This window comes from Hyperoodon ampullatus (assembly GCF_949752795.1).
Source record: "Hyperoodon ampullatus genome assembly, chromosome: 15".
Classification (NCBI taxonomy): domain Eukaryota; kingdom Metazoa; phylum Chordata; class Mammalia; order Artiodactyla; family Ziphiidae; genus Hyperoodon; species Hyperoodon ampullatus.
The window spans coordinates 12,537,305-12,559,318 of NC_136928.1; the positions used below are offsets into that span (position 1 = coordinate 12,537,305).

At 42.7% G+C, this 22,014-nt stretch overlaps 1 protein-coding gene across 2 annotated transcripts in view; it reads left to right on the forward strand.

Annotated features, from left to right (window-relative positions):
- The window catches only part of ZC3H8 (zinc finger CCCH-type containing 8), a 34,032-nt gene extending 19,493 nt beyond the window's left edge, over positions 1 to 14,539 (forward strand). Inside the window, exon 9 of one of the 2 annotated variants that reach the window (XM_079720403.1) lies at positions 14,429 to 14,539. The gene's annotated coding sequence lies outside the window, so the exon portion shown is untranslated. Of the gene's footprint in view, positions 1 to 8,516; positions 9,101 to 14,428 lie in introns of those variants that run through there. The other variant, XM_079720402.1, reaches the window with a different exon arrangement.
- Positions 14,540 to 22,014: the final 7,475 nt, after the last annotated feature.

Genomic DNA, 22,014 nt, shown 5'->3' on the forward strand with positions numbered 1-22,014 from the left:
AAACAGTATCATATTCTATACCTATTGGTGACTTGCTGTTTCACTCAGCATTATGCTTGTAAGATTCATTCATGTATATGCATGCAGCTGTCATTCATTTTTACTCTTGTATAGCATTTATTCTATGAATATGTTACAAATTATTTAGTCATTCTACTATTGACGGACATTGAGGTTATTTTCAATTTTTAAAATATAAACTGTTATTATAAATAACTGTTTTACGTGTCTTCTGATGAAAATGTGTGTGAGTTGTCCTGAGTGTACCAAGGAATAGAATTGTTGTATCATCTTAAAACTTAAGATAATACCAGTCTTTTCTGAAGTACTTATAACAGTTTTTATTGCCATCAACTGTGTAAAAGAATTTCTGTTGCTCCCCACTCACTAATGCTTTATATTGTCACGACTTTAAACTTTTTGACCAATTTAGTGGGTGTAAAAATGGTGCCACATAGCTTTATTTTCATAAAGTTCAGCATTTTTTCTTATGCTTAACTGGCTTTGGAGCTTCATCTCCAGTGAAATGCCATTAATGTCTTTTACCTATGCTTCTATTGGGCTGATTCTCCTTTATAAATTGATTTTTGTATATAAATTGTTTGTGATGTATGTGTGACAAGTCTCCCATTTTGTGGGCTGTCTTTTCGCTTTTTTAAAGGTGTTTCAGTGAGCAGAATTACTTGTTTTGGCAATCTTTTTCTTTATGGTAGGTTTTGTGTTTTGTGTCTTACTTAAGAAATCCTTCCCTATCATGAGGCTGTAAAGTACTTTAATTTTTTTTAGGTTTTTGTAGCTTTGCTTTTTACATTTATATTTTAATCCTTTGGAAATTCTGTCAGTTAACAGTTGTCACAATATGGTGTTTAAAACCAACCACAAGACTCGGTAGCATATAAAAGTAAACATTTCTTTTTCCATGCATCTGCAGATTGGCTGGGAATAGGCTGATACAGGCTGGCTCTGACTGGGTTGGTTGTGCTTCATAAAGCAGAACCACTGGGATGGTTCTGCCCCACATTTGTCTCACTCTCCTCCTGGGACCAAGGGGCTAGCTGGGGCATGTTTTTCTCATGGCATTGGCAGAAGGACAAGAGGGCAAGGCCCTGTTTGTATCACATCATGTTTACTTACAACCCGTTGACCAAAGTAAGTCACATAGCCAAGCCCAAAGTCAGGAGTAGGAAAGTATACTCTACTTTCTGTACTTTCCATGTGGGAGGAATTGCTAAATTACATGAAAGTTTTTCTGAAGGGACCTTGAGGGAATTATGCTAAGCAGAATAAGTCAGAGAAAGAAATATACCATTAGGATTTCACTTACGTCTAAAAAACAAAACAAATGGACAAATAAAACCAAACCAAAATCATAGATAGAGAGAACAGAGTGGTGGTTACCAGAGGGGATGGGGATTGGGCAGTGGGTGAAACAGGTGAAGAAAGGGATCAAGAGGTACAAACTTCCAGCAATAAAATAAATAGGTCATGGGGCTGTAGTCTACGGCATGGTGACTGTAGTCAGTAATGTTGTAGAGCATACTTGAAAGTTGCTGAGAGAGTTAATCCTAAAAGTTAAGTATGTATGGTGTTAGGTGGTAACTAGACTTATTGTAGCAATCATTTCTCAATCTATACAAATACTGAGTTACTGTGTTGTACACCTAAAGCCAATATATGTTATATGTCAATTATACCTCAATTTAAAAATTTTTTAATTACACGAAAAAGAGGGCAGCTGTGGGTATAGGGAAAAGGGAAGAATTAAGACTAATTGATTTTTTTTTTTTTTTAAACAGTGTGCTCTAGGGACTTTTCTTTTTTTTCCCCATACGGATAACCAATCTCCCAGAACCATTCAACTGAAAAGACTCCCCTTTCCCCACTCATTTGTCATGCCCCCTCTGGTATATATCGAGTTTCCTTCAAACAGAGGTCTATTTCTGGGGTCTCTGTTCTGTTCCTTTTGTCTTTTGCTCTAGTACTCTACTGCCTTAATTACTGGAGCTTTGTTGGATTTTGATATAGTTTGATAATTTTTCTAATGTTGTTCTTCAGGAGCACCTTGACTATTTTGGACCCTTTTACTTTGTTAGTTTTTTTAAAAACGGCTTTATTGATGTATGATTTATATATCACTTGTTTTAAGTGTATAATTCAATATTATTTGGTAAATTTACAGAGTTGCATAGCATCACAAAATCTAGTTTTAGAAGGTTTTTGACACCCCCAAAAGATTCCTTTTACCCATTTGCGGTCACTTCCCAATACCACTAATGAATTTTCTAGATTTGCCTTTTCTGGATATTTCATATAAATTTCAACATGTGGTCTTTTTTTGTTTTTGTTTCGTTTTTTTTATTTTTGGCTGAGTTGGGTCTTCTTTGCTGCGCGTGGGCTCTCTATAGTTGTGGTGCACGGGCTTCTCATTGCAGTGGCTTCTCTTGTTGCGGACCATGGTCTCTAGGTGTGTGGGCTTTAGTAGTTGTGGCACACGGGCTTAGTTGCTCTGCGGCAAGTGGGATCTTCCCAGACCAGGGCTCGAACCCGTGTCCCCTGCCTTGGCAGGTGGATTCTCAACCACTGCACCACCAGGGCAGCCCCAGCATGTGGTCTTTTGCTTCTGGTTCTTTTCATATAGTGTAATGGTTTTGAGACTCATCAGTGCTTTAGCATATATCAGTGATTTTTTTTAAAAAAATTGCTCCATTATTCCATTGTATGGATATACCACTTTTTTTTAATCCTTCCACCAATTGATATTTGTGTTATTTCTAATTTTTAGTTATTATGAATAATTCTGCTGTGAGCATTTGTGTGTGAATCTTTGTGTTGTGGACATACTTTTTTTTTTGAAAGTGAGAACTCTAAATATATTGTCAAAATATGCCTTGGAGATATCACACAAGATCAATGTTACGAAGCTACCAAATGCATAAATGAATATTCTCTTGAGGAACTTCTCATCTAAGGACTTTTTTCCCTTTTGGTGGTACAATTAGGAACAGGTGGGTTTTGTGGAACTTTTTGGTGCTGGTGGGGTGGCTGTCAGTTCAGGGTAGATTTGGACCTGTATTAATTTGAAGTATTTTTTCATTTCCTCAAGCAGAGATGACATATTTCTAGGTCATGGGATCAAGAGGTGACTACCTGAGATCACAGAAAACCTTAGGTTGCATCAAGGAAGTATTGGTAGGCGGAAAAATCAGGATGAGCTTATTATTAGCTTTGCGGACATACATTTTTATTTATCTTGAGTAGGTTACTACTTTAGTGGAATTTCTGGGTCCGACAGTAAATACATGTTTAACTTTTTAAGAACTGCCACATTGTTTTACAAAGTGGCTGCATCATTTTACATTCCAGACAGCAATGCAGAAGGATTTTAGTTTCTTCACATCCTCACAAATGCTTGTTACTGTCAGCTGTTTTGATTATAGCTTTTCTGTTAGGGGTGAGCTGGAATCTCATTGTAGTTGTAATCTGCATTTTTCTAATGACTAATGGTGTTGAGCATCTTTTCATGTGCTGTTGGTGGATTCAGATCTTTGCCCATTTTTTAATTGGGTTGTAAGCTTATTATTGAGTTGTAAGAGTTCTTTATATATGTTGGATACAAATCCTTTATCAGATATATAATTTGCAAATATTTTGTCTCAATCTGTGGCTTTGTCTTTTTGTCCCACTTTGTGCTTTCCTTTTAAAAAGAGTGTCTATTGAAGCATGAACGTTGTCATTTTGTAGTAGTACACTTTATCAGTGTTTTTTTCGTCATGGATCATGCTTTTGGAGTTTAAAAATTCTTTGTCTAATCCAAGGTCACAAGATTCACTTTTATGTTCTAACTATTAAAGTTTTAGCTCTTGTATTTATGTCTGTGATTCATTTTGAGTTAATTTTTGGGAATGGTGTGAGTTAGGATCCAAATTTTTGTTTTGCATGTAGATACCCAATTGTTCCAGCAAGCATTTTAAAAAACTACCCTTTCCCCACTGAGTTGCCTTGGCACCTTTGTCAAAAATCAGTTGAACTAAATGTAAGGATTTATTTCTGGGCTCTCAGTTGTGTTCTCTTGATCTATAATGTTTATCCTTATATACTGTCACTGTCTTGATCATTATAACTTTATATAGTTGTTCTTCGGTATCCAAAGGGAATTGGTTGCAGGATCCCACAAATACCAAAATCCATGGATGCTCAAGTCCCTTATATAAAATGGCATATTTACATATAACCTAAGGACATTCTCTTGTATGCTTTAAATCATCTCTAGATGACTTATAATACCTAATACAGTGTAAATGCTGTGCTGACGCATGGAAAGTTCAAGTTATGCTTTTTGGAACTTTCTGGAGTTTTTTTCCCAAATATTTCTGATACACAGTTGATTGTGGATGCGGAAGCTGCAGATATGGAGGAGTGACTGTACTAAGTTTTGAAATAAGGAATTGCAGGCTGTCTGGTTTTGTTCTTCTTTTCCAAGATTGTTTTGGCTAGCCTGTATTTTGCTTTTCCATGTAAATTTTAGGATCAGCTTGTAAATTTCTGCAAAAAACCTATGCTGGATACTAAAAGGATCACACACCATGATCAAGTGGGGTTTATTCCAGGAATGCAAGGATTCTTCAATATATGCAAATCAATCAACGTGATACACCATATTAACAAATTGAAGGAGAAAAACCATATGATCATCTCAATAGATGCAGAGAAAGCTTTCGACAAAATTCAACACCCATTTATGATAAAAACCCTGCAGAAAGTAGGCATAGAGGCCTCAACATAATAAAGGCCATATATGACAAACCCACAGCCAACATCGTCCTCAATGGTGAAAAACTGAAACCATTTCCACTAAGATCAGGAACAAGACAAGGTTGCCCACTATCACCACTCTTATTCAATGTAGTTTTGGAAGTTTTAGCCACAGCAATCAGAGAAGAAAAAGAAATAAAAGGAATCCAAATTGGAAAAGAAGAAGTAAAGCTGTCACTTTTTGCAGATGACATGATACTATACATAGAGAATCCTGAAGATGCTACCAGAAAACTACTAGAGCTAATCAATGAATTTGGTAAAGTAGCAGGATACAAAATTAATGCACAGAAATCTCTGGCATTCTTATACACTAATGATGAAAAATCTGAAAGTGAAATTAAGAAAACACTCCCGTTTACCATTGCAACAAAAAGAATAAAATATCTAGGAATAAACCTACCTAAGGAGACAAAAGACCTGTATGCAGAAAATTATGACACTGATGAAAGAAATTAAAGTTGATACAAATAGATGGAGAGATATACCATGTTCTTGGATTGGAGGAATCAACATTGTGAAAATGACTCTACTACCCAAAGCAATCTACAGATTCAGTGCAATCCCTATCAAACTACCACTGGCATTTTTCACAGAACTAGAACAAAAAATTTCACAATTTGTATGGAAACACAAAAGACCCCGAATAGCCAAAGCAATCTTGAGAACAAAAAATGGAGCTGGAGGAATCAGGCTCCTTGACTTCAGACTATACTACAAAGCTACAGTAATCAAGACAGTATGGTACTGGCACAAAAACAGAAAGATAGATCAATGGAACAGGATAGAAAGCCCAGAGATAAACCCACGCACATATGGTCACCTTATCTTTGATAAAGGAGGCAAGAATATACAGTGGAGAAAGGACAGCCTCTTCAGTAAGTGGTGCTGGGAAAACTGGACAGGTACATGTAAAAGTATGAAATTAGAACACTCCCTAACACCATACACAAAAATTAACTCAAAATGGATTAAAGACCTAAATGTAAGGCCAGACACTATCAAACTCTTAGAGGAAAACATAGGCAGAACAGTCTATGACATAAATCACAGCAAGATCCTTTTGGACCCACCTCCTAGAGAAATGGAAATAAAAACAAAAATAAACACATGGGACCTAATGAAACTTCAAAGCTTTTGCACAGCAAAGGAAACCATAAACAAGACCAAAAGAATGGGAGAAAATATTTACAAATGAAGCAACTGACAAAGGATTAATCTCCAAAATTTACAAGCAGCTCATGCAGCTCAATATCAAAAAAACAAACAACCCAATCCAAAAATGGGCAGAAGACCTAAATAGACATTTCTCCAAAGAAGATATACAGACTGCCAACAAACACATGAAAGAATGCTCAACATCATTAATCATTAGAGAAATGCAAATCAAAACTACAATGAGATATCATCTCACACCAGTCAGAATGGCTATCATCAAAAAATATAGAAACAATAAATGCTGGAGAGGGTGTGGAGAAAAGGAACACTCTTGCACTGTTGGTGGGAATGTGAATTGGTACAGCCACTATGGAGAACAGTATGGAGGTTCCTTAAAAAACTAAAAATAGAACTACCATATGACCCAGCAATCCCACTACTGGGCATATACCCTGAGAAAACCATAATTCAAAAAGAGTCATGTACCAAAATGTTCATTGCAGCTCTATTTACAATAGCCAGGAGATGGAAACAACCTAAGTGTCCATCATCCGATGAATGGATAAAGAAGATGTGGCACATATATACAATGGAATATTACTCAGCCATAAAAAGAAACGAAATTGAGCTATTTGTAATGAGGTGGATGGACTAGAGTCTGTCATACAGAGTGAAGTAAGTCAGAAAGAGGAAGACAAATACCGTATGCTAACACATATATATGGAATTTAAGAAAAAAATGTCATGAAGAACCTAGGGGTAAGACAGGAATAAAGACACAGACCTACTAGAGAATGGACTTGAGGATATGGAGAGGGGGAAGGGTAAGCTGTGACAAAGCGAGAGAGTGTCATGGACATATATACACTACCAAACGTAAAACAGGTAGCTAGTGGGAAGCAGCTGCATAGCACAGGGAGATCAGCTCCGTGCTTTGTGACCACCTAGAGGGGTGGGATAGGGAGGGTGGGAGGGAGGGAGACGCAAGAGGGAAGAGAGATGGGAACATATGTATATGTATAACTGATTCACTTTGTTATAAAGCAGAAACTAGCATACCATTGTAAAGCAATTATACTCCAATAAAGATGTAAAAAAAAAAAACAACTGAAAGTATATGTTATTGATGATAAAGTTCTGGCTTTTGAGCAAAAATTACAGTTTTGGAACAGTTTGGATCTGCCTCTGTGAGCTTGAAAGCTTTCCTATACTTAAAGACTTTTTGGTAAGATTGGTTGGTGATGATATTAAAGAACGTGATTCTTAAAGTGCTGTAGAATGAAGCATTTGAAAGATCTGCATAAATTAATAAGGTAATATTTTCCAAATAAATAATGCATGATATTATAAAATATGCCTGTGTATAAAATATACATCCAACCTACAATGTAGATTAATAGATTTTAATGTAACAGTACAGAAAATGTCTTGATGTGGTTTCAGATTCTACATTGCAGCCAGAGATTTGTTTGTGTTTGCTTTTGATATTCATTTGCCCGTCATTTTATTTTTAGCTTTTCTGAGTCAGTTTAGGTTTGTTTCTTTAATAGTGCATATAGTTGGGTTTTGCTCTGTGAACCAAACCAGAAATCCATTTTTTTCTTTTGGTAAGTGAATCCATTCACATTTATTGAAATGACAGAATGTTTGATTTATAGTTACTATGTATATTATGTTATCTCTGATGGTTTTTCTTTTTTTTGGTCTTTGTTTTACTTTCTTCATCTAATTTTTATTCTTCCACTTTTGTCCAATTACCCTTATTAAGTTTCCATTCAAATCTGGTCTGTATTATAGTCTTCATTTTTGATGTGATTACTATTTCTTCTGTCATTTCTGGGTCAGTCAACTTTTGTTTCATTACTTTTTTTTTTAAATCTTTATTGGAGTATAATTGTTTTACAGTGGTGTGTTAGTTTCTGTTTTATAACAAAGTGAATCAGCTATACATGTACATATATCCCCATATCGCCTCCCTCTTGCGTCTCCCTCCCATCCTCCCTCTCCTGCCCCTTTACAGATCTCCCTGTGCTATGCGGCTGTTTCCCACTAGCTAGCTGTTCTACATTTGGTAGTGTATATATGTCCATGCCAGTCTCTCACTTCTTCCCAGCTTACCCTTCCCCCTCCCCGTGTCCTCAAGTCCATTCTCTATGTATGTCTGCGTCTTTATTCCTGTCCTGATCCTAGGTTCTTCAGAACCTTTTTTTTTTTTTTAGATTCCATATATATGTGTTAGCGTACGGTATTTGTTTTTCTCTTTCTGACTTCCACAGACCCTAGGTCCATTCACCTCACTACAGATAACTCAATTTTGTTCTTTTTTTATGGCTACTTCCATTTTTTTGGTTCAGTTTTGGACTTAAGTTTTTGAATTGCAATTCAAGCTGTTTGTTTTTTTTTTCATATACCTAAACTGGGATATTTAATTCAGTTTGGATTTTTGTGTTAGTTTTCTTCTGTGCATGTTGCTTTTGGTGGAGTCGGTAGCTAAGTTGGTAATTTTTACCAGCTCATGTGTTTCTGTTTTCTCTTTTCTTCTGTAGCTTTGTATGGGTGAAAAGTGCTTGTGTCTGCCTGTTCAAGACTATTCAAGACTTGATTTGGAGTGGTTTACAAGATTCCTCATTTAAAGCGCCCTCTTGTGTCATTACAATGATGTGCAACTCTTCAGTGGGTGGCGCCGAGGGACAGAATGTAGTGTCTAAGTGAAGGGTTGGTCTTCACCAAGATGGTTCCAGCCATTGAAACAGGGGAGGAGCATATGTGACAGAGATGCTGGCTGGTGGGTAAATGTTGTGGTAGTAGATTGCAGCAGTCTCTTCTGATTGATTGCGTTTTCTCAATAAAATAGGAAGAAGGTTAGGCTGAGTGAGGATGGAAGAGAGAAAACTACTAGGTTCCACTAGGAAGACATTGGGATAATAGACAATGAATATACAGCTAGATCTTTTCATGTCGTTAAATACATTCACAACATATTTTTACTGTTTGCTCGCAGTTCTGTTTTATGGCTTAAATTATGGTTCTGGGATTTTTTAAAACCAGTTTCCTATTGTTGAACAAAAAAGTTGTTTCCGATTTCTTACTGTTATAAATAAAACGGAGCAGTGTCTCTTGCTATACCATTCCTAAACCTGGAGTTCTTAAATTTTTTGTTGTTAAAATATAAGAACGGTTATCTTTCTCATTGGTTCATAAACTGTAGTCAGATTATACACTTGTAGAACATACATTTTAGGAGTGTGGTGATATTTTTAATATAATATTTAGATACAAAATTTTCCAAGCATGAATAATAAGATTCTAAATATGTACTTTTATATAGTGGTACTGATTATTATTAGAAAAATGAAATTGAAACTATTATCATAATATTGTTTTATTGCTGGGAAAAATAATAGCATCACTAACTGGCTGTATACATTAGAGTCTACCAAAGTTAGTGACGCTTCTTATCAAAGTCTTGTCTGAAAATATGAGTCAGAATTATTTTGGTTGTAACCTAATCCCAAAAAAGCAAGAAAGGGAATTGCTTATACTCAAGCAAAGGTATATCAGACAAGACCTGGGAAAGTAAGAAACAACGATGGATCCTGGGCCTTTAGCATCAGGGGTATGTGAGCTGAGAGTGAGTCATCTCTCAGCGCCCATTGCAGTCTTCCATGTTCACTCCATGGCTGTGATAGGAAGGAGGGAAAGATGATGCACTAGAATCATCCAGAGGAAGTCACAGGGGAGAGGGGCTGAGTTGATGCTTTAAGAGGGTTCATTACAAGAAGCTTCAATAATTTAATGAAATTGTGCAAGGGAGTGGTTATATTACCTGTAGAATTGATACTTCACATCTTCTTTAAAGATCACACGCAGTTTAAAGGAATTCAAGATCTTGTCATAGGGCACAATTGTAGAAGGTACATTTTATGGCCAATCTGTACGTAAGCTAACATTGGCTGACATAAAGTTTATGTATAAGAAAAAAGTAATTCTTATATTCCAAGAGGCAGTACCCATTTCACCTGTAAACTTAAAAGACCAAGCAGAGATTTGAGGGAGTGAGAATTAGAGAAGTTTAAATAGCTACAACTATCATTATTTTGAAGAGGCAAACATCGCTGTGTCAGTGAAATCTCTTAACCTGTGTTAAATCAAGTTGAGGGAGAGACGTTTTCCCTCAGATGTGCCCTGTGCACCTAAAGCAGCCATCAGGCTGTGGGTCTCTAGTCTGTGGGTTATTACAGCCCTTTCTAACTGGACTCCAGCCTCCAATTTCCACTTTCTTCTCTACAATTCTCTAAAGAGAGCTTTTCCTCAGAGCAGATTTCCCAATGTACTGCTTCAGTCATGCCTTCACTGTGTTGTACCTTGAATCAGGGTCTGTCTGTCTGCCTGGTTGTAAGTGCTCTGAAGTCTGGCCATCTCGGCCATACGAGGCTCTAGTGCCCATCGGCCTCTGCTCCTCTCTGCTCCCTGGGTTTCCTCTTATGAAGTAAATGTCACTGACCCTTGATGCAGCTCCAAGCAAGTATGAGTATAATAATACCACAGGTAAAAAAAAATCTGAACCAGAGGAAATATAAGCAAGAAAGTTGTAATGGGGAAAGCTGTACATGGATTTACATGTCATTTGGTCAGCATGGTTATCATGGCTGTATTAAATTTATCTCTGATCTTTTAAAAAATTCTTTTGGCTGCACTGCGTGGCATGCAGGATCTTAGTTCCCCGACCAGTGATTGAACCCATGTTCCCTGCAGTGGGGGCATGGCGTCTTAACCACTGGACCACCAGGGAAGCCCTATCTCTGATCTTTTTTGGAGCCCAAATAAAAAGGATGAAGTGGTTATCTATTTACCTCTCATTTTCAGAAAAGAGGGAGAGTGCAAAGCCTAACTCTTCTAATAATACTTTCATAAAACGGTTCTTATGTAGGTCTTCATTATGGAAATCACTGAGTAGAATGGAGAGAATTCTTATTTCTAAGATTCTTCGTGACAGGTTTCATATAACTTTTTTACGGTCAGTTACTGAAAGCCACGTGACAGCAAAACTCAATTTTTGTCGTTTGGTAAGAGAATATAAGTCAAGTATGTAGTCTTCCAGTGTGTTAAGTTGATCTAGTTGTAGAATGTCAGGAATTCAGGCGCAGAGGTATTGAATGACCTGCTCCCTGTCTTAATAGGATTCCTGACTTCCAGCACAGGTACCTCAGTTCACTGACTAGTTTTAATAAACATAACCATTGAGGGGTTAAAAAAAATACTGATGCCTGGGGCCCACTCCCAGAAATTGTGATTTTGGGGAGTTTGGGGGGGAAGCCTGGGATGCGGACATGAGATTTTTCAGTAGTTCCCAGATGATTCTACATACGGCCGTTGAAAACCACTGGTCTCAGCAACTAATGGAAGTGCCATTCTTGCCAGTAATTGGGTTAAGCTTTAAATACGAATTCATGTCCTCTGGTGTGCTTCTGGAAAAGCTAACATCTCTTGAGATAGACGGGAAGAGGTTAGACGTTGCCATGTCTAAATAGACTCCCAGAACTGATGCAGCGGTCTTAGGGACCTCAAGGGGAGCCAGCTAAGCAGCTGAAGATGACAGAGAAAAGAGATGGGAAGAAGCTGGGTCCGTGAGAACAACTGAACCATGGAATTCACCGCTCTTAGAGAGGAGATAGCCAACCTTCAGATTTCATGTTATGGCACATGAAATCATATATTCTCCTTACTGTTTTAAGCCATTTTGATTTGGGCTTTATATTACTTGCAGCCAAAGGCAGGCTAATACATGTGAGCCAAGGATAAGCTACTTTTGTCCATCCAAAGGCCACGGGTCCCCACTTACCTCCCTCTTCACCGGAGGCTGTATTCACCGTCTGGGCTCCTGCAGGCAGCACACAGTAAGAAACGAGTGTATTTATTTTTGTGGTCGACATCTCTGAAATTGGGATGCACTTTACAGTTGATAGAATATCATATTTTCATTGGCAGGTTATTTTTTCTTATTGGTACATTAAAAATGATGGCTCTTATTAAGTTACTGACATTTAGATTTGGTTGAATGTAATTTTTTTTTTTTTTTTTTAAAGAAGATGTTGGGGGTAGGAGTTTATTTATTTATTTATTTATTTATTTATTTTTGCTGTGTTGGGTCTTCGTTTCTGTGCGAGGGCTTTCTCTAGTTGTGGCAAGTGGGGGCCATTCTTCATCGCAGTGCGCGGGCCTCTCACTATCGTGGCCTCTGTTGTTGCGGAGCACAGGCTCCAGACGCGCAGGCTCAGTAGTTGTGGCTCACAGGCCTAGTTGCTCCGCGGCATGTGGGATCCTCCCAGCCCAGGGCTCGAACCCGTGTCCCCTGCATTAGCAGGCAGATTCTCAACCACTGCGCCACCAGGGAAGCCCTGAATGTAATTTTTAAATGAAATTATGTATATAGGGAAAAATTTACTGTGAAATAAAATTTGTTATGGGATTTACTTTGGATTAATGAATTATGAAAACATAAAAAGGTTTTTAATGAAAACGAGTGATTCCCTGTATCCTCCCTTTTTCCTACCCCCTCTGTGGGAGGTAGAATTCTAAGACGGCTCCCAAGATTCCTCGTCCCCAGTGAACACAGCCTGTATAACCTGCTGAGTGTGAGCATTACTGTGAGTAGGATGGACTTCACTCCCACGGTTAACTTAAATTATATGCCAAAGATGAAGTGGTTTTTACCTTTGGTGTAACTAAGATCTCAAATCAGTTGATTCTGAGTTAATCAAAAGGGAGATGATCCCAGGTGGACCCTAACTAATCAGATGAATCCTTAGAAGAGACTGGGCTCTTCCTGAAGTCAAAGATTAGAAGTGTCAGATTCCCCTACTAGCCCTGAAGTAAGCTGCCGTGTTTCGAGAGGGCCGTGTATCCAGAACTGTATCCAGAATGACAGGGAAGAAATGGGAGCTTCAGTCTTAAAACCACAAATTACTGAATCCTGCCAACAGCTTTAAGAACTTGGAAGAGGTGCTCCAGACTTGTTTTGTATGTTCCTAGCTCGGTCCTTGAGTGGGCCATTTCTCTAAGGAGCCCAGATTCCTTTTAATTGAGAAGACAGTCCCCAACTTAAAATGGTTGCACTTAGTGATTTTCACACACGATGGTGTGAAAGTGATGTGCATTCAGTAGAAACCATGCTTGGGTTTTTGAGTTACGATCTTTTCCCTGGGCTAGTGGTATGTGGTAGAACGCGCTCTCATGATGGGCAGCCCTGCAACATGAGAGTAAACAACCAAGAACTTAACGACCATTCTGTACCCAGACAACCTCCTGTTTTTCACTTGCAGTACAGTATTCAATACATTACATGAGATAGTCAACACTTGATTATAAATTAGACTTTATGTTAGATGATTTTGCCCAACTAACTATAGGCTAATGTAAATGTTCTGAGACATTTCAGGTAAACTAGGCTAAGTTATGATGTTCAGTAGGTGAGGTGTATTAAATGCATTTTTTATGATATTTTCAACTTACAGTGGGTTTATTGAGACCGAACCCCATCGTAAGTTGAGGAAAATCTGTAGTAGTTACAATCCAAGATCTGGATGCTGGATGTGCTTATTGCTTTTGAGTCTGGTCAGCTGAAGACAGGCCCTGAGAATGTAGTGTGAACTGTCATACAAATCAAAGACCATTTAGGGAGGAGTGAATTCAGCTTTTGAGGAGCTCCCCATCTCTTCTGCCTGGTCTGGGGGACTATGGGTCCTGGTTTTCAGTTGTCATTTTGGGGCTCTTGATTTTCAAGGCTGCTGTGGAGCTGGGGAGAGGAGAGTGAGATTAGGGCAAGTCATTGTCACGAGGCATTTTACCCAGATGCAGCTGTTTTTCATGAGTAAATTCTCTTTGAATTGTTGTAAGGCTTTAATTTCCAGAATTCTGAAAAAGTTGATTTTCACTGTTTTTGCCAGTGTTCTCTCAGGCCTTTTATGGAGTAGTAGGTTTCAGAGATTCTTTGTCATTCCAGAAGTGGTAACAACAGTTCACTTTTTATTTTTTTTAAAGAAGATGTTGGGGGTAGGTGTTTATTAATTAATTTATTTATTTTTGCTGTGTTGGGTCTTCATTTCTGTGCGAGGGCTTTCTCTAGTTGTGGCAAGCGGGGGCCGCTCTTCATCGCGGTGCGTGGGCCTCTCACTGTCGCGGCCTCTCTTGTTGCGGAGCACAGGCTCCAGATGCGCAGGCTCAGTACTTGTGGCTCACGGGCTTAGTCGCTCCACAGCATGTGGGATCCTCCCAGACCAGGGCTTGAACCCATGTCCCCTGCATTAGCAGGCAGATTCTCAACCACTGCGCCACCAGGGAAGCCCCAACAGTTCACTTTTAAGTATTTGACTTTTTTTTTTCATGCCTGTACTTTAGAAATATTTATCTTTGATATGAAGACTGAATGTGTGCCATCTTCCTGGTCCTTTTATTTCAGAATCCCCCTTTCCTGCCTGGCGGTCCAGGAACTCATCTTCCTGGCAGGATGCTCCTCATTCCTGAGTATTTAGGGCCTTCGTTCCTGCTCCAAATGTTTAAACTGCCTTTTTCTGTGGTTCCACAGAAGTGGCCTTATTTACCGTTCACATAAGTCTTAAATAAATACGAGTTTTGTATCCCAGCTGTATCCTGCGCAAAAATATTTCCAATTTATTTGCCTGGATGTGTTGCTTGGCAGGTAAGTTTGTTACATAATAATATAAACTGGACTTTAATCTTGGACTTCCTGAACAGATTTGTGATTCAGCCCATATCTGCTGACACACGAGCTCTTTCAGCCTTCTGTGTGCCTGAGAACTGCAAGCCAACTTCAACTTCCTCGTGGAGCTGAGCTCAGTTAGGTGAACCCGGAATCAACAGAAATGCTCCTTATTTCAGCCAGAGGAACATAGAACAGTCATTTCAGTCCATGAAGAAGGAAAACCTGGTCCCAGTGAATTCCTGATTGTCTCAGGGGCTGAATGGCTGTCCTTGTGCAGCTGTGAAGGGTTCTGTGTTCTTCCCAAGCTGGGGAGGTGATGTGAGCCGCCCGTCAGGAAACAGAAGCCGCCTAGCTTCGCGCAAGACCGCCAGCAGCTCTGCAGGGCTGTGCTCTTGGGGATGCGCCTTCCAGCTAGATCTGCACCAGAAAAAAGAAGGGGGAAAATGACCGTGACTTTCGAATGGGATGTGCAGGCCCCCCCATCTGGGGGGCCAGAAGGCAAGAGGGGAAGGAGGAACAGATGGGGAGACACTGCTGCTGCCTTCGGCCCCTGTTCTGTCAAATTTCAGCAAGATACCGTGGCTGAGGTGCTGCGGCTGCATGAAGGACTATGGAACCGGCCTCCTGGGCCCACCCACGAATTAGCGAGGGTCTGTTCAGAACCGTCCAGGTCAAATTGCAGGAGTGGGAAATGGGGGTTCAGGCCAGCAGTTGTGTCCATGGCCTCAGGCCCTCACTGGCCTTCCCTCTTCTCTGAGGCCTCACCCACGTTTTCTCTGTGTTGGGGGCAGCTTTAGCGAACTTAAGGCAAGGGCATCCCTCGCCCTCCACCCTCCATTGGGCTCAGCAGCCCTCACACCCCTTAAATTGCCCTCCCTGATACTCTGGAACCGTTACAAGGGGTGTGCAGTGTCTCTGTCTTGTTGAAGGCTGTATGCCCTGCGAGGATCAGGCACATAAAAGGCCCTCACTCACTAGTCATTAATCATTAAAATATTTCCCCCATCCATAGGAAGAAGGGTGGCCCTTTAGGTGAAAAGGATGAAAGTGATTTCTTAAAATGTTTAAGAATTCAAGTGGTAGAGGCCAAACCATGAAACAGCGCAGATGGGGATGATGGGTCCTTCTGCTCAGGTACGTCCCCAGACAGGCAGAAGGGAAGGAGGCTGGCTGACGGCCAGGGTCCCCTGTGTGTCAGCCCGGCGCGCACACGCCTCCCTCTGTGTGACATTCGCGTGTGCGTGTGCACGGGTGAGGGGCCCTCCACGCTTGGCACGGTTCCTTCTCTCGTTTCCACACTTGGGCCTCTTAACTAGTACCAGTCGCCAGCTACCTAGCACACGCCTCCCAGCTGGTCACCGCCTACCAGTGTGTGTGGATCTGGGGAGCAGGTGGATCCCTGGTGGCTCACGTTGGAGGTTGGTGCCCATCAGTCAGGAGACCACCCGGCACCCCCTTAGGGTCCACAAAGCAGGTTTATAATTTGCTGCATCAAGACAGAGATTGCATTTCTGGGGACTGGGGGCAGCTCAACAGGAGGGAGTTAGGGAAAGATAAACACAGACTTTTTTTTTTTTTTTTGCGGTACGCGGGCCTCTCACTGTTGTGGCCTCTCCCGTTGCGGAGCACAGGCTCTGGACGCGCAGGCTCAACGGCCATGGCTCACGGGCCCAGCCGCTCTGGGCATGTGGGATCTTCCCGGACCGGGGCACGAACCCGTGTCCCCTGCATCGGCAGGCGGGCTCTCAACCACTGCGCCACCAGGGAAGCCCAACACAGAGTTTTTGAGTCAGTCCTGGGATGGCCTTGACGGGAGTGGGGCAGAATTTGTCAAGTATAGAGTTGCTGGAAGAGCCGGTGGTCTTGTCCCTGCAAGTGAGCAGGTGTTAGGAGTTTACACTTGAGAGTTTGCCATGCTCACGCTCTGAATGGGTGTAGTTTCTGGGTGGTGTGAGTCCCAGAGCAGCCTGTTTTGAAAAGCTGTGGCTTCTGTTTCAATTTTTGGTTTCCCCCTAAGGTTGGCTGGCAGCCGAGCAGTTTTTCGCTCTTATCAAAGTGTGGCAAGCAAGAGACGGAGGGGTGCTAGGAAATGACCCTTTCCTGTCCAGCAGTGGGAGGGCATTGTGTGCGTGATGCCCGAGGACACGGCAGGATGGTTTCTCATTCAGGGAAGGCCCCGGCTCTGAAGGAACTTCTGCGGAATTCCTGTCCTTTTTTTTTTTTTTTTTTTTTATAAATTTATTTATTTTATATATATATTTTTTATTTTTGGCTGTGTTGGGTCTTCGTTGCTGTGCATGGGCTTTCTCTATTTCGGCAAGAGGGGGCTACTCTTTTTTTGGGGGGGTGTATACTATTTTATTAACATCTAAATTTCACCAAGAGTTCAAGCATATGCTAGCCATTTGTTCAGATTTTTGAAATAAAGACAAAATGGGCAAACAGCTTTATGGGTGCGATGTACTTAACACTGCACAATATATTCACCAACTAGACAATCTAAGGGGTGGGATAACTATACACTTAGGAGCACCAAGTATAGGAACAATCCCTGGAATTGGAGGAAAAACCCGCCATTCGGGACTGCACAGAGGTCCTTGGTTGCTAATAGAATCTTCCCTTGACTTGAGACTTGAGACAAACCGAGGGAGTCTGTCAGTATACAAAAACCACTGCCTTCGGTAACAGGATGGACTGGCCAGAGCCAATTCAGATTGTGGGGGCCAGTCTGAAGCGAGCAGGGTTAGCTGGAGGCTGGACATGTTGCAGCTGAAGTCCAGCATCGGCAGATGAGAGCAGCCATGTTCTAAAAAATTGCTGATTTCTACACAAGTCGGGGCGGGAGGGCTGCTCTTTGTTGCGGTGCGCGGGCTTCTCATTGCGGTGGCTCCTCTTGTGGAACACGGGCTCTAGGTATGCAGGCTTCAGTAGTTGTGGCACACAGGCTCAGTAGTTGTGGCTCGCGGGCTCTAGAGCGCAGGCTCAGTAGTTGTGGTGCATGGGTTCAGTAATTGTGGCTTGGGGGCTCTAGAGCACAGGCTCAGTAGTTGAGGCTCGCGGGCTCTAGAGCGCAGGCCTCAGTAGTTGTGGCGCACATGCTTAGTTGCTCTGCGGCATGTGGGATCTTCCCGGATCGGGGCTCGAACCCGTGTCCCCTGCATTGGCAGGTGGATTCTCAACCACTGCGCCACCAGGGAAGTTCCCTGTCCATTTCTTTTGACTCAATTTTTTTTTTTTGGCCACGCCCCACCGCATGGGAGATCTTAGTTCCCCCACCAGGGATGGAACCAGTGCTTCCTGCAGTGTAAGTGCAGAGTCCTGATCACTGGACCGGCAGGGAAGTCCCTCGACTCACTTTTGATCTAGCTTATACCTCGACTCACTTTTGATCTAACTTATAAACTGTGTTCCCCTTCTGTGTGTGTCAGAGGAAAAGGAAATGCAGGCCTTGCATTCCGGTTTTTAGGGCAGAACCTGACTTTATCTGGTACTTCACGTGCTCCACGATGTCCCCGCTGTGAACGACAGCAGTTTCATTCACTGTAGACCATGGGGGAGGGGACTTCTGAGGCTGCACTTGGGGGGAGGGGGGAGCAGGGAGAGCCGCCTTTCCTGCTGCTGCAGGAATGTTGCTGGAGAGGTGGTAGGGGTGCAGGGGACCCAGGGTAGGGGCTGTGGGGAGGGGAGGAGAGCTGCGAGAGGAAGCTTTTGATCCTGCAGACCCTGAGGGGAGAATGGTTTTGATTTCATGTCCAGTCTTCTAGGCTCATAATCCAGGGTTGGGATGAAGAGTCCAAATTCCTTCCTTTATCTGGACTCAGTGAATCTCTTTATGAAATATGCTGATTGAGCCCCTTGTTTCAGCTCTTACTGCTGAAATAAGTAGAATTATGTCACTGCTGGTTATAAAATTAGTCAACTTCTCTTTCAAAAAAAAGAAAGAAGGCCACAGTGTTTGAAAATTAGCCTCCTGAGCGTCCCCAGCGTGACTCTGCACTCATTGCAAAGTGGTCTTCTTCTCTGACTCTCAACTGAGCAGGAATTACACAAGTTGATCGTTTTTTTAATCACTTGTAAGTGCTCCAAGATTATTGACAAAGAAAAGAATGACCAGGCTGGGATGTGGGCTTTTGAAGAGAAGAGTGTGCTTGGCACTGGGTGGCTGTCCAAGTTCCCCAGAATGGAGGTGCCCCCTCCCTCGGTGAGGTGGGATGGTTGACCCTCAGCAGATGCTCTGCAGAGGAGGCCAGGATACAAGGTGTGTTCATTTGCTGTAACAGAGGACCACAAACTCGGTGCCTAGAACAACGGAAATGTATTCTCTCTCAGTTCTGGAGGCTAGAAGTCTGAAGTCAAGGGGTGGGCATGGCCACGCTCTGAAGGCTCCAAGGGATGATCCTTCCTTGCCTCTATCTAGTTTCTGGTGGTGACTGGCGGTCCTTGGCGTTTCTTGGCTGTGATAGCCTAACTCCAATCTCTACCTCTGTCTTCTCTCCCTGTGTATGTCTGCATCTGTTTTCTCTTCTTACGAGGATACTGGTCATTGGGTTAAGGCCCACCCCAATCCAGTATGACCTCATTTTAATTAACTAATTACATCTGCAAAATCCCTATTTCCAAGCAAGGTCACATTCACAGGTACCAGGTGTTAGGACTCGAACATACCTTTTTGGCGGACACAGTCCCGCCAAAACACAAGGCCTGTTCTGCTCCCGAGGCAAGAGGTTGGGCCTTTGGGGCCTCCTAAAACTCCTCCGTGTTGCTGGGAAGCCTACCTCAACCTTTGAGACATACCACTGTAGCCCAGTTTTGCAGTTTAAGGTATCACTTGTGTGTGTGGCTTTTGTGTTTGTTTGGTGTTAAGCACGTATAAGGAGTTGAGTTCATCCCACCCCTCAGTCCATAGCATGATCTCATCATCAGTGATGGAGGGATTCTCCCTTATTTTATTTTTTTCCCTTTCTGCCCTGCATCAGTCAGGATAGTTATGCTGGAGTGACAACTCTAAAATCTCTGTGGCTTGAAACAACCAAGGATGATATTTTTCTCATGCTGCGGACATCGTGGGCCAGCAGTTCACTGTGTCACACAGGTAGGCACCTAAGCTGTCAGCGCAGCCTCCACCTGAGTGGGGCCAGATGCCATCAGGGAAGGGAAAGAACTCTGCAGTAGTGTGACCGAACCACAAGGGGGCAGAAGTGCCCAGAGGTGGGAGAATAGGAGCGATTTGGCCAGATTTGCCAATGTTTGCCCTGATCGCCAGCTCTTTTATTGGGTTGGCCAATAGCGAAAAAGTGGAATGACCCTTTTGGCCAACCCAATATTTTGCGGCTTGTCTGTCACCTTGTCCATGGGTTTCCATTAAGGATTTCCATCTTTAGGAGGCTCTCACTACTGTTTCCTTCCTACTCATCTTTCTAATAGTCCCTTCCCCAATCCACTGCCTCAGGGCCCTGATCTTTACAAACTAAATTAAAGCCAAGTTGTTTGTGGGTGCGATGGGTGGCCCCTCTTAATGCATTCACGTTGGTCCTCACGATTTAAAGTTCTCCAGTCATCAGTCTCTAGGCAAGTGTTGAGCACCTGCCGGGGAGAGCAGGTGCTGGGGCTGCACCACTTCCCTGGTGGTCCAGTGGTTAAGAATTCACCTTCCAGTGCAGGGGACACGGGTTGGAGCCCTGGTCGGGGAACTAAGATCCCACGTGCCGCGGAGCAGCTAAGCCCTCGAGCCGCAACTACTGAGCCTGTGTGCTCTGGAGCCCACGCACCACAAATAGAGAAGCACTCATGCTGGAACAAAGACCCAGCACGGCCAAAAAAAAAAAAAAAGAAAGATGCCTGCTCTCATGGAGCTGGGATTCCAGCCAGTTAGATCCAGGATGCTTTGGGCTACAAACAACAAGAATTCCATCTCAAACCCACTTAAACCATAACCACATTATCATATATAACAGGAGGTCCAGAGGCAGGAAAGTTTCCAGGGGTATTTCGGTTGGGACCCCGGCTCCATTTGGCTCTGCCTTTCACCAGGAGGCTTTTTCCTTATACTAGCTTCTTTCATTGTCCGTAAAATGGTTTCCAGCAGCAACCGTGAGGACATATTCCCTCTTATTCAGTGGAAAAGATAGAGACCTTTCCAACCATGTAATAAGAAAGCCGTTCCCTTCATTCTGCCTGGGACATTCACTGTGGTTGTCTTGGAGCCTGGAGGGTGGGTGGTGGGTGATCGCCTTCCCCTGAGTCACAGGCTGGAATGAGGAGTGTATTGGTTTACTAGGGCTGCCATCACAAAGGACCCAAGACACAATTATGGAGGCTAGAAGTCTGAGATCAAGGTGTCAGCAAGGCTGAGTTCTGAGGCCTCTCTCCTTGGCTTGTAGATGGCTGTCTTCTCCCTGGGTCTTCACACGGTCTTCCCTCTGTGTGTGTCTGTTCCCTAATCTCTTTTTATAAAGACACCAGTCCTGTTGGATTAGAGCCCACCCTAATGGCCTCATTTAAACTTAATTACCTCTTTAAAGACCCTATTTCCCAATAGAGTCACATTGAGGTACTAGGGGTTAGGATTTCAACATCAGAATTGGGATGTGGGTACACAGTTCAACTCATAACAAGGAGGGAAGGGGCTCTGAGCAGAACAGGTTTCTTTATGGAAGGTGGAAAAGGGAAATGAATATTGGATGGGCATCCAACAGGCTTCATGCTATGGGGAGAGACAGAAAACAGGTAAGCAAATACGATCATTTCAGATGGTGAAAAGTACTTTTGAAGAAAGCGAAACAGGGAAAGGTAATCGAGAGGGATGGCAGATGGGTGAGCAGCACTGGCAAGGGCGGCTGGGACGGCCTCTCTGGGGAGGGGATTTTGGAACCCACCCAAGTGGAGAACAGAATGAGAGAGCAAGGAGGAAACGGCAGACCCAGGAGCCCCAGGGTAGGAGTGGGCTTGGCAGGGTCCAGGGCAAGGAAGGAGGCGGGTGCGTTTGGAAGCATCACAGGCAGTGGTCCAGGAGGTCGGCAGGGGCCAGCTCACTCAGGGCTCTGGGATGTGGGGTTGCCCGCTAAGATCCGGCTGCACTCAGGGCAACAGTGATCAGGACTGAACATGTTGCGTTTCCACGTGGCCGAGTAACTGCAGAGATACATCTGTCCCGTGGGCAGACTCCAAACCACTGTAGAACCAGCATTGGAGGGAGAAAGACCCCTTAGAGGATGGTGCCCTTTCTCCAGCTTCCAAGGCCCAGTCCCCAACCCAGTCTGGCACTGCCTGCCAGCTGAAGGCAGGAAGGCAGGAATGAGCACACAGCTCAGCTTAGCCCACAG